Genomic DNA, 12,178 nt, shown 5'->3' with positions numbered 1-12,178 from the left:
GTCACCCATGACAACTTGGGCATGATTAAGTGACTTATGGCCATAGCCCATACCATCACTGCCGCCAGGAGATCCTGATGTCCCCTCTGAGAAGCTGTGGCATGATGGCTGAGGGGCTGCCCAGAACATCGTTCTTGCTTCTGGTACTGACAGTGCTGTGGGCAAGGTCAGCCCTGAGCTGAATGGGAAACAAACACACGGGCATAACCTTCTGTGTCCCCACCCACAATGTACTGGTCATGGATTTGAACTGTCATCTGGAGAAAACTCAGATATGAGGACATCAAGGTGGAAAAGCAGCATCCAAGTGTTCCCTAAAGGGCATCGGGGCTACACTGAGGACCAGCTTGTCTCCTGCCACTTGAACCCACTCTTCCATCTCTGATGCTGGGGCTGGCACTGCCTTCCATGACCACTTTGTCAAGCTCATTTCCTGGGGTGATAATGAGTTTGTCTATAGCAATGGGTGGTGGACCTTATGGTTCAAATCACCTCCAAAAAGAGCCCTTGGGCCACCAGCCTCAATGACAGGACAGAGGGAGAGAGGGACCCTCAGCTGCCGGGGACTCCTCGCACCAACTTGACCCCTGACACTGAGAATCCTATCCTTAACACAGTTTCTATCCCAGAACCTCTGAGGAAGGGGAGGAGCTTAGGGAGTTCTATCTTATGTACCATCAATAAAGTACACTGTATCTGCCCCTTTCAAAAGAAAATCTTGATTTACCTGGCCCAGAAGATCATCTATATATATAAAAGACTAAGCGACCGGCAGCTGGTAGGTATGATGTGCACTGACCACAGAGGGGGGTGAAGGGGGGCAGAGAGGGGTGAGGTAGACGTTCAGTGCAGGAGCTGCTGAGCAACAGCAACTTTACAGAGTGCCCTCTGGTACTCTGGGACCCCTTGGACTGCCGGTTTCGGCCCAATCCCTGCAGGTCGTCCCACCTGCCGGAGGGACTCTTCTCACTCCGCAGACACCCTTAGAGCCCCGGCACTGCCCCAGGTGTGGCCAGCCAGGGAGGGACCACGGGAGGTTGGCTCCAGGGCGTGCCCGGTCCTCGCCCAGTCCTGCCCCACCGGCCACCTTCTAATTAATTTCCTTTCAATGTGCACGAATCCATGCACTGGGCCTCTAGTAGTTTTGTAAAATTATAAAACCTAAATTTTTAGGGCCAGCTGGCAAAGATGAACAGTGGCAGGTTTGTTAAAAAATGAGATGTGTGTATGCAGGGCATGTTGCAACCTGCAATCTACATCTGTGTGGCCCAAGCCTTCAAAGCCACCACTGGGCACCACTGTAGCTCTGCTGTGGCATCTAAAGAGGGGACACAAGCCCCACTGCTGCCTGGGACCCTGCCATTTTCTTGGTGTGGAATACTTGAGTATTACTGTCCTGTCAAAGACCACTTGGGATTGAAGGTCAAGATGCCGTAGGAAAAATTAGAACAGGAATGATTCCTATGGGAGTCAGTGCCAGTTCCACACTATTTTTATGCCTTTCTATGAAGGGATGATTATGATGTAAGTGATGAAAAGGCATTTCTGGGTCCTGATTATAAGTGTGACTACTGGGAGGCTGCTCATAGACATACAAAGACCCTCGTCTCCTTTGCCACATCGCCAGCTCACCACTATTAGTGGGCAGCCCAGTTCCCACAGCCCTGTGTAAAACCACTGGTTTGTCGGATTCCCAGGAACTCTGGCCCACGCCCCAGGCAGCTGCTGGAAATTCTGGCTGCTAGACCTGAAACCATGTGACAACTCTTACGTGTGTCCATTCTGGGAGACAAAAATCCAGTTGCTTGCATGGAGATACTTACTGCAATCATGTCTGGTAAACATCTATGTTTTCTGAGGTTGGCCAGAGAGAGAAAATATATATGAAAATAATACCCATTTGCCGAAACCGGTTTGGCTCAGTGGATAGAGCGTCGGCCTGCAGACTCAAGAGTCCCGGGTTCGATTCTGGTCAAGGGCATGTACCTTGGTTGCGGGCACAACCCCAGTGGGGGGTGTGCAAGAGGCAGCTGATCGATGTTTCTCTCTCATCGATGTTTCTAACTCTATCCCTCTCTCTTCCTCTCTGTAAAAAATCAATAAAGTATATTAAAAAAATAATAATAATACCCATTAGCTAAACTATATGTTTTAGACTTGATTAAAGAAGAGCTTGTATGACAAATATGTGATACCTTAATCAATAAAGTAATTTAAAAAAAAAGAAGAGCTTGTGTAAGTATACTAAATATGTATTTATCTGTTTCCTCCCAAATCCTCACTGTCATAACAGTAAAGAAATAAAAAGACCATAAACCCATAGGCTTAAAGAGAAGGGAAAAATGATGATGGGGGTCAAGAGACTTCAACACAGTTTTGGAAAATGAAAGCAGACGAGGAGCCATAACTAATATGCAGAATGTAGAGGCTAAACCTAAGGGAGCTTGTGGGAGGGGAGCTTCAGGCAGAGAGGGAGTGAGGGGCACAGCAATTCAGAAAAAGTCCAGTGTCCTAACAGAACACAGGGTCAAGAACTGAAGACGCAGTGTATCTCTGACAAGCATCCATCCGTTCCTCATCCCTATACAGTACTTTTGCTTTTTCCAGGAATTTATATAAATGGGATCATGTATATATGATCTTTTGAATCTGGCTTCTTTTATTTAGCATAATGCATTTGAGACTCATCTATGTTGTATCAATAGTTTTTTCCTGTTCAACTGGCATGGCTCAGTGGTTGAGCATCGACCTATGAACCAGGAGGTCACGGTTTGATTCCGGTCAGGGCACATTCCCGGGGTTGTGGGCTCCATCACCTGTGTGGGGCCTACAGGAGGTAGCCGATCAAGGATAAAAAATAAATGAAATTATTTTAAAATTACTTTTTTCCTTTTGATTGCTAACTAGTGATGTGGCACAATTTTTTGTATTGTTTCCAGGTTTGGGTGAATACAGACAATGCTACTGTAAACATTTGTACAGTGGTTTTTCAGTTTTTCTATAAACATGGGTTTTTACTTCACTTGAATTAATACCTAGGAATGAGATTCTTGAGTCGTGTGATATGTGTGTTGTATGTTGAAGTTTGTAAGAAATTGGCCAACTTTCCCAGAGTGGCCTCACTATTTTGCACTATCAGCAATATATGAGGGTTCTGGTGCCTCCACATTCTAGGCAGCACTTAGTGTTGTCATGTTTGTTTTGTTTTATTTATTTTTAAAATCTTAGCCATTCTAGTAGATATGTGGTGGTATCTTACTGTGCCAATTCAGTGGTCTTTAGTATATTCGCAAAGCTGTTCAACCATCAGTACTATCTGATTCCAGAACATTTCCATCAAATTCTACTATGGAATGAATTGCTCCCAAAATTAATATGTTGAAGCCTCCTAACCCCACAATGTAAAGATATTTGGAGAGGGGGCCTTTGGGAGGTTGTTAGAGAGAGAGAGGAAATAATATTAGGAGGGTGGGGCCCTTACAATGGGACTAGTGCCCATGTTAGGAGAGAAAAAGAGGTGTCTCCATGCTCACACACCAAGGAAAAGCCATGTGAACACAGCCAGATGGTAGCTGTCTACAAGCCAAGAGAAGAGACCTCAGAATGAAACCTACCTTGCCAGCACCTTGATCTTAGATTTTCCAGCCTCCAGGAGCATGAGAAATAGATCTCTGTTGGTTAGGTCATCCATTCTATGATATATATATATATATTTTTTTATGGCAGTCACATCTGACTAAAATACCTCACAAGAGAAACTGTGCACTCAATCGCCTCTACCCCTCATCCTCTGACTGTAACTAATCTACTTTTTGTTGTTATGGATCTGTCTGTTCTGGACAATCATATAAATGGAATCATATCATATAATAGGTGGCCTTTGTGTCTGGCTTCTCTCACTTAGCATGTTTTCAAGGTCTACCCATGTTGTAGCATGCATCAATAGTTCATTCTTTTTTATGGCTGCATAATATTTCGTTGTGCGGCTATACCATTAATTTGCTGGTTCATTCATCACTTGAATATTTAGATTGTTTCCACTTTGGGCTATTATGAATAATGCTGCTATGGCTGCTGGTGTAGAAGTACTTGTGTGAACACATGTTTTCAGTTCTCTTGGTTATACACCTAGGAGTAGAATTGCTGGGTCATATGGTAACTCAATGCTTAACTTTCTGAGGAAACTGTCAAACAGTTTTCCACAACAGCTGTGAGCTCTTACGTTTCCATCAATGGTGTATTGGAGCTCCAATTTCTCAACACTTGTTATTGTCTGTATTTTTATTATAGCCGTCTCAGTGGGTGTGAACTGGTATATAATTGTGGTTTTGTTGTGCAATTTCCTAATGACTAATGATGTTGAGCATTTTTTTAATGTGCTTATTTGCCACCCATATGGCTTCTTTGGTGAAGTGTCAGTTCAAATCTTTGCCCACTTATTATATTGGCTTGTTTTCTTTTCATTGAGTTTTGAGAGTTCTTTATATATCTTGGATCCAAGTCCTTTGTCTGATATGTGATTTGTAAATATTTTCTTCCCATCTGTTAAGTGTCTTTTTATTCTCTTAAGAGTATCCTTCACAGAGTAAAAGTTACATTTTGGTGAAATCTGGTTAGTCAATTTTTTCTTTTATAGATTATGCTTTCAGTGTTGAGGCAGGTTAATAAGAAGCTAGAAAAATTCTGTGGACGAAAGGGGCCACATGCTAACCTGACAAGCTCAGGGAAGGCCTGCATGGCGGTCTTGCAAACTCAGAGACCTAAAGTAACCACAAAGGATGGTCTGAAATGAAACTTTAACTAACAGCAGTTATGGTGGGTAGTTATATCCTAGGCCGGTGTCTTCACTGACAAGGTCAACCTTTACCTTAACTGAGCCTATCTGTCTTTTTGCATCTATAATAACAGACCCTTGAAATGTCTGGGTAACTTGTGACCTCCCTTTTTCTGGACCCCTTGAGGCACAGCCTAAGGTGCTGGGCGCCAGGACAGATGCCACAAATTCCTTCATTGTTGTTATGTTAATTGTTCCTGCACCCACCTAAGTATGTGTCCATCATTTTACATTTTACTTTTTATCCAATTCCACGGGTTTCCCCGCTTTGCTTTCTCCCACCTCTCTACTCTATCACCAATGGATTTCATGTAACCCACCTATGTCCCTTCCTTTGATTGCAATGTATAAATACAGATGTAACCTGCCATTCTCCAGATCATTATCTCAATTCGTTGAGGTTCTGCTTCTCGGCGTATGTCTACAGTTTGGCTCGAATAAACTCACAAAATTCTTTACAGGTTTCAATGGTTTTTTGTGTTAACGTTACTTGGTAAATGGAATGGGAAAACTGAAGCAGATAGCTGAACACACTTGTTGAGCAATTTACAGGTAGATAATAAACCAAATGTCTTATCTTCCCTAAACAAGGACACTGAGGAGCAGAGTTTACACATTCCAGACGGTGCTGGGGCAGACCCCGCCTCAGGGACATTCTTTTCTTTTTTTTCTTTTTTTTAATATGTTTGTAATGATTTCAGAGGGAGAGAGAGAGAGAGAGAGAGAGAGAGAGAGAGAGAGAGAGAGAGAAACATCAATGATGAGAGAAAATCATTGATCGGCTGCTTCCTGCATGCCCTCCACTGGAGATTGAGCCCATGTGCCTGACCAGAATTGAACTGTGACCTCCAGGTTCATAGGTCAACTCAACCACTGAGCCACACCTGTGACATTCTTTGAAGGTGAAATTAATCAGAAAATGATTAGTCCCTCAATGGGATCACTTTTGTACATCAACATATCAAAGAACTCGCCTGGAAAGCTAATGAATGTTCTGCTGAGCCCTCCCCTGAGAGCTCCTAGGCCCTCTCCCTTGCTGCTGGAAATATTGGAAAATAAAAACATTTGCGTATGCAACCCTGTCTCTGCTTAATTGGCTCAAGTAGTGACGAACAGCCCGAACCCAGGCATTGTCCGGTCTCCCCTTCCCCAGAACCCAATCATGCTGGCACCCTGATTTTGGACTGGGAAGGGGATGGGCCCTTGGTGGGTCTGCCTAGGGCTGGCTGGTAGTGTGTGTTCCCTTCCTTCCTTCCTTCCTTCCTTCCTTCCTTCCTTCCTTCCTTCCTTCCTTCCTTCCTTCCTTCCTTCCTTCCTTTTCTTTCTTTCTTTTTCTCCCTCCCTCCCTTCCTTCTCTCTCTCTCTCTCTCTCTCTTTCTTTTTCTTTCTGTATTACATATGTGTCCTTATCCCCCCAACTGTGTTTGTTCTCGATTTCATGCAGGAAAAATTTCACAACACAAGTTCAGGTGAACTTAGAGGATGTTTATTAAAACTGGGGATGGTGAAACAAGGGAGGGCCTGGGCCCTAGGGTAACAGGAGAGGGACTAGGTGGGGAAATGAGCCTCGGCGGGGCTGCTTTGGCTCACTAGGAAGTCAGAGAAAAAGGGGCCTCGGGACAGGGTCAGGTTTATGCTGATGTGCCAGAATAACTGATGTGCCTTTAATAACTTCATCTGTCCTTCGGAGTGGTTGGCCAAGGTCACCAATGGATTTCTACTATCTGTCTCTCCGGGTAGGGTGATTTAAGCTATTTACCCTCTGGCTGGGGAGGAGAGGTACAAATCATCTCCTCCTGAGTGTGCTGATTTAAGGAAGATAGGATTTACTAGATGGCTGCAAACGGCTTGTTTAACTGTCTTGGTTTCCCTACTCTGCTTGTCCTCACTTACTGGCCTGTGACAGGACTTCCAGCCGCCAGGACTGTGAGAAAGAACTTTGTGTTGTTTACAAGCCACCCAACCGGTGGCACTTCATTACAGCAGCCTGATAACGGCTTGGTATGTGTTCCCTTCCTTGTCAATTGACTCTTTTGTCGCCACAAAATGTCCCTCTTGATAGCTGGTACTTTTCATTGCTCTGAAGTCTCCTTTGTCTGACATTAATAAAGCCACTCCAGCTTTCTCCCCCCACCCACCCAAACTTTTATTGTGGTAAAATATACATAACATAAAATTTACCATCTTAATTATTTTTAAGAATATAGCTTCGTGGTATTAAATACAGTCATAGAGCCGAAACCGGTTTGGCTCAGTGGATAGAGCGTCGGTCTGCGGACTGAAAGGTCCCAGGTTCGATTCCGGTCAAGGGCATTTACATTGGTTGCGGGCACGTCCCCGGTGGGGGATGTGCAAGAGGCAGCTGGTCGATGTTTCTCTCTCATCGATGTTTCTAACTCTCTATCCCTCTCCCTTCCTCTCTGTAAAAAATCAATAAAATATATTAAAAAAAAAAAATACAGTCATAGTGCCAAAACCGGTTTGGCTCAGTGGATAGAGCGTCGGCCTGCGGACTCAAGGGTCCTGGGTTCGATTCCGGTCAAGGGCATGTACCTTGGTTGCGGGCGCATCCCCAGTGGGGGGTGTGCAGGAGGCGGCTGGTCGATGTTTCTAACTCTCTATCCCTCTCTCTTCTTCTCTGTAGAAAATCAATAAAATATATTTAAAAAAATAAATAAATAAATACAGTCATAGTGTTGTGCCACCACCACCAGCCATCTCCAGAACTCTTTTCATCTTGCAAAACTGAAACTCTATACCCATTAGTCAATAACTCCCCATTTCTTTTTTTAATATATTTTTATTGATTTTTTTACAGAGAGGAAGGGAGAGGGATAGAGAGTTAGAAACATCGATGAGAGAACAACATCGATCAGCTGCCTCCTGCACACCCCCTACTAGGGATGTGCCTGAAACCAAGGTACATGCCCTTGACCGGAATGGAACCCGGGACCTTTCAGTCCGCAGGCCGACGCTCTATCCACTGAGCCACACCAGTTAGGGCAATAACTCCCCATTTCCCACTTCACCCAGCCCCTGGCAATCACCATCCTATTTTCTGTCTCTATGATTTTGACTACTCTTAAGTACCTCCCATACGTGGAATCATACAGTATTTGTCTTTTTGTGACCAGCTTATTTCACTAAGATTAAAGTCCTCGAGGTTCATCCATGTTGTAACATGCTGCAAAATGTTCCTCCTTTAAAAAAAAAATAATATTTTTTTGGAGCAGTTAGAAAAGGTTATAAATCCCACATCTAGATCATAACTGTCATTTTGGAATGTTCTTTGATAGCAGATAGAAAGGTTGAAACCTACGGGTTGAACCCTGAAGGGGACACTTGGCTCCTGACAATATTTTATTGATTTTTTTTTACAGAGAGGAAGGGAGAGGGAGAGAGAATTAGAAACATTGATGAGAGAGAAACATCAATCATCTGCCTCCTGCACACCCCCTACTAGGGATGTGCCTGCAACCAAGGTACGTGCCCTTGACCGGAATCGAACCTGGGATCCTTGAGTCCGCAGGCCGACCCTCTATCCACTGAGCCAAACTGGTTAGGGCAAAATGTCCCTCCTTTTTGAAGTTGAATACTATCCCTTGTACATAAATACACCATATTTTGCTTATCCATTCATCGTCAATGGACACCGAGTTTGCTTCCACATTTTAGCCCTTCATATCAATTGATCATGAGGCCTCTCTTGCCCAGTTAGAGCATGTTTTGAATGATGGCTAGGATGCCAAAGACTGAGGCTGCAAATGTTTAGTGACAGCATTTCACTTTAATCTCCATCACTGCCCTGCCTTTCAGGCAACCCACATCCACCGTGTTCACATGTTTCACATGGAATAAGCTCACTGTCATTGTGTGTTGCCAGGAGGATTCCCATCAGGAGAGTTTGGGAAATGTGTGGTGACATCCTGTATAAAGCTGCCAGACTGCCATTGCACCATGTTATTATTTATTTATTTATTTTGGCTTGTTAGATGCTCTTTAATCACCTTTTTTGATGTAAAAAAGTTCCCTGCCCATTCGTTTTCTCAAAAATAGACAGTCATGCCAGAATGCACAAATATTTTTGCAATTGTACATATAGGACTCATCAGTCATCAGGGTAAATTTCAAAAGTGTTGGATGCTTTAAAAAAACAACAGTACTGTTTTTATTACATATAATGATTTGCCTTTTGTCATATATAATGCTGCTCTCTTGCATGACTGTCTTTGCTTGGTTTAGCTTCCCAAACTGACAGTTGTTAAGCACAGGGTATTTTAGGCTGTCAAACTTGACCCTTGGTGCCATAGCCAACATTCAAATAAATACCCTTGCACCTCAATCACTTTCTTACCACCTATAATTTTCATCCTTCTGTGACTCGGGGCAACAGAAACAAACAGAAAGGTGTTCCCCTATTGGCAGTTTGTAACAGTGGCATGACAAGCGAAGAAAACTACAGCCCACAGTAAGGACAGTTTTAGCTCTCCCTCCAGAGAGCATTTCCTTCCCCCTCTCCTTCCTGCTCCCCGTCCCCCCCGCCCCCCCCCCCCCACACACACACACCACCACCACCACCACGCCTATCCCCTAACCTCTAAGGGGCCCCAGGAGACTTGCATCCAGGGGAGTAATGGGCAGCGGCAGCCCGTCCCAGAGGAACCCCCTGAACCTGTCTCCAAGGTCCCCTGTTCTTTGACCCCCCTGTGAGCCAAGGCGGCCCAGCCTAGGCTTTCCTGTTGCCTTCTTCTATGCCCTTCCTGGTTTCAATATGTTTTTGCTGCAGTCCACACACTCTCGCTTGCTTTTCTAAACACAGGCGCACGCACACACACCAAGGACAGGCCTTACCCCCAAACAAGATGCCTAGGGGCGAGGTGGCCCAAGGTCAGCTCAGAGCCTGGAGAAGGTCATCACCGATCCAGATCCACCAACGAGTCCATCCTTCTGTCTTGCCGTTCTCAGCAGGTGGGTGACGTTTCCACGTGGGGCTTCAGGTGGCCGCAGCAATTCCAGACCGTGCGTGGGCCTGATTTCACCCAGCGAGGAAGAGAAGGGGCTTCTTCCCCGGCATCCCTTTACGTCAGAGCCGACACAGACACTTCTGACACTTTTCAAGACGATTAATATGTTACATTCGTGATCATATTGATAATTCTTTGACAAGAGGAAGAAGCCAGCAAAATACAACTACAACCCTTTTGGCAAGCAACAAAATCCAGAAACTCAAGAGGCTACTTCAGTACGTACAGATTCAAGACGGACTGCTATTTTACAAGATAAATTTCTGAACTACAGGGGATAGTAGGAAGCTTTTGGAGGCCAAATGTCTACAAGAAAGTTCCTACAAATAACAAAGACATTTTTATGATTACAGAAAAAGAAAAAGAAGATCAGAGGACAACGCACAGGTAAAAGTCTCACAGCAGAGGCCAGCGGGTGAAAAGGGGCCACATATTAAAAAAAAAAAAAAAATGGCTTCAGCCCTAACCGGTTTGGCTCAGTGGATAGAACGTCGGCCTGCGGACTGAAAGATCCCAGGTTCGATTCCGGTCAAGGGCATGTACCTTGGTTGCGGGCACATCCCCAGTAGGAGGTGTGCAGGAGGCAGCTGATCAATGTTTCTGACTCTCTATCCCTCTCCCTACCTCTCAGTAAAAAAATCAATAAAATATATTTTGGGGGAAAAAAAATGGCTTCATTCCAGAGCCTGTCAGAAAGCCAGTACTCAGAACAATCAAGTAGCAGTGATACCTGAGCAAGCCACAGTTTCTAGCCCACAACAAATCACGTTTTTTGCATAAGCAATAAAATATTTGTATATGTAATCTCTATAATATAGATCTGTGTAATATAATGGATTTTTATAGATATCAGCTCTAAACAAAAACATAAAATATTTAAATATTTTCTCTCAGATTTCCTAGATTCAAATTTATGTCTTTATGCAATTGGATTGCAGTTTTAGAATATTAGGATCTGCCTATGCCACTTCCCCCTTTCAGTTCTCAAGACTTGGGGAACATTTTAATGAGGACCTTGCAGACTAGCATGCCTTTCCTCAGTCTCCCTTCCCTTCTTCTTTCTTTCCTTCCCTCCTTTCTGTTTATCAACAAGCTCCTAATTTATGCTCAGTCCTTAGCCTCACATTTCCCACTTTTTTTCATACAGAATTAAATATGTAAACTTTTTTTATGGCAAAAGCAATTTGCTTACATCAAAACACCTCAAAGCCTCAAACAGTACTCGCCTCTGAACTGCCTCCCTCTCACCTGAGGAGCCTCAGGCGGATCCTCTGAAGGAGCTGATGGGTGAGTGAGGCACAGAAAGTTCCGGAGGGAATGATTTTAAGACTGGGGCTCTTCAGAAGGGCAAGCCTCATCCAGCGTGAGCCTGGGCGCACAGCTGGGAAATCGGTAGGTGTGACGGGTGGTATAATGATGGAGGTGTCCCTGCCGATTGCTCTTGCTTTCTCCAGGAAGTGCGTGGTGAAGGCAAGTGGAAAATCAATGTGCTCGAAGGTGGGAAAGAAAACATATGTGGGAAGGCTGCCACAGCGTGCTGGGTACCCATCTGAGACTCGTGGTGAGACTTCCAAGGGAGGCCAGTGAGCGCAGTCGTGTGTGCAGGACAGGCCTGGAGTGGAAAGGCAGTGATGATAGCACAGGGTCAAGGTGTTGCCAAGCAAAAGCAATGGAGGGGGCGGGGCGAGGGATAAGGGAAATTTACAAGGAAGCAATTCTAGTTGTGAACATGGAATCTGGGAGGAGGAAAGAGGCGGTAAGGACCTGAGGGAAGATGGTTAGTAAGACAGAGGTCGTAAATGAATTAGAGGTCTCCGTGTCACCAGAGAAGGGGTTCTTGCCCCTTTTCAAGGATAGAAATCAAGAGAGGAGGTGAAACCGATTCAAAAGAAGAGCTTTACTGAAAACAAGGCAGAGGGGGCTCGTGCATCCAGGGAGCACACACTTGCTGAAGAATATGGCTCCCGAACTGCTGTTGGGGTCTGGCTTATAGAGGGCTGGGCTCCTCACGCAGGCGCAGAGTCGGCATCTCTGCTTTCCAGGTTCCCTCGGGGGCCTGGCATTCACCGGCATCGGTGCAGAGCAAAGCTCCTGGGGAGTGCCCGGAGGGAAACTGACCTCGTCTAGGAGAGGCTTCCGAACTGAAGAGCGTTCCTAACTGTTTAAGAACGGCTCACCCCGTGGATAGAGCATCAGCCAGTGGACTGAGGGTTCCGGTTCGATTCTAGTCAAGGGCACGCACCTCGGTTGCGGGCTCTCTCCTGCCCTACTCCCTTCATGTGTAGAGGCAACCGATCCATGTGTCTCTCTCTCATTGATG

Source organism: Eptesicus fuscus, chromosome 16 (assembly GCF_027574615.1).
Source record: "Eptesicus fuscus isolate TK198812 chromosome 16, DD_ASM_mEF_20220401, whole genome shotgun sequence".
Classification (NCBI taxonomy): domain Eukaryota; kingdom Metazoa; phylum Chordata; class Mammalia; order Chiroptera; family Vespertilionidae; genus Eptesicus; species Eptesicus fuscus.
The sequence above is the reverse complement of the archived record's forward strand: the minus strand, read 5'-3'. Positions refer to the sequence as shown.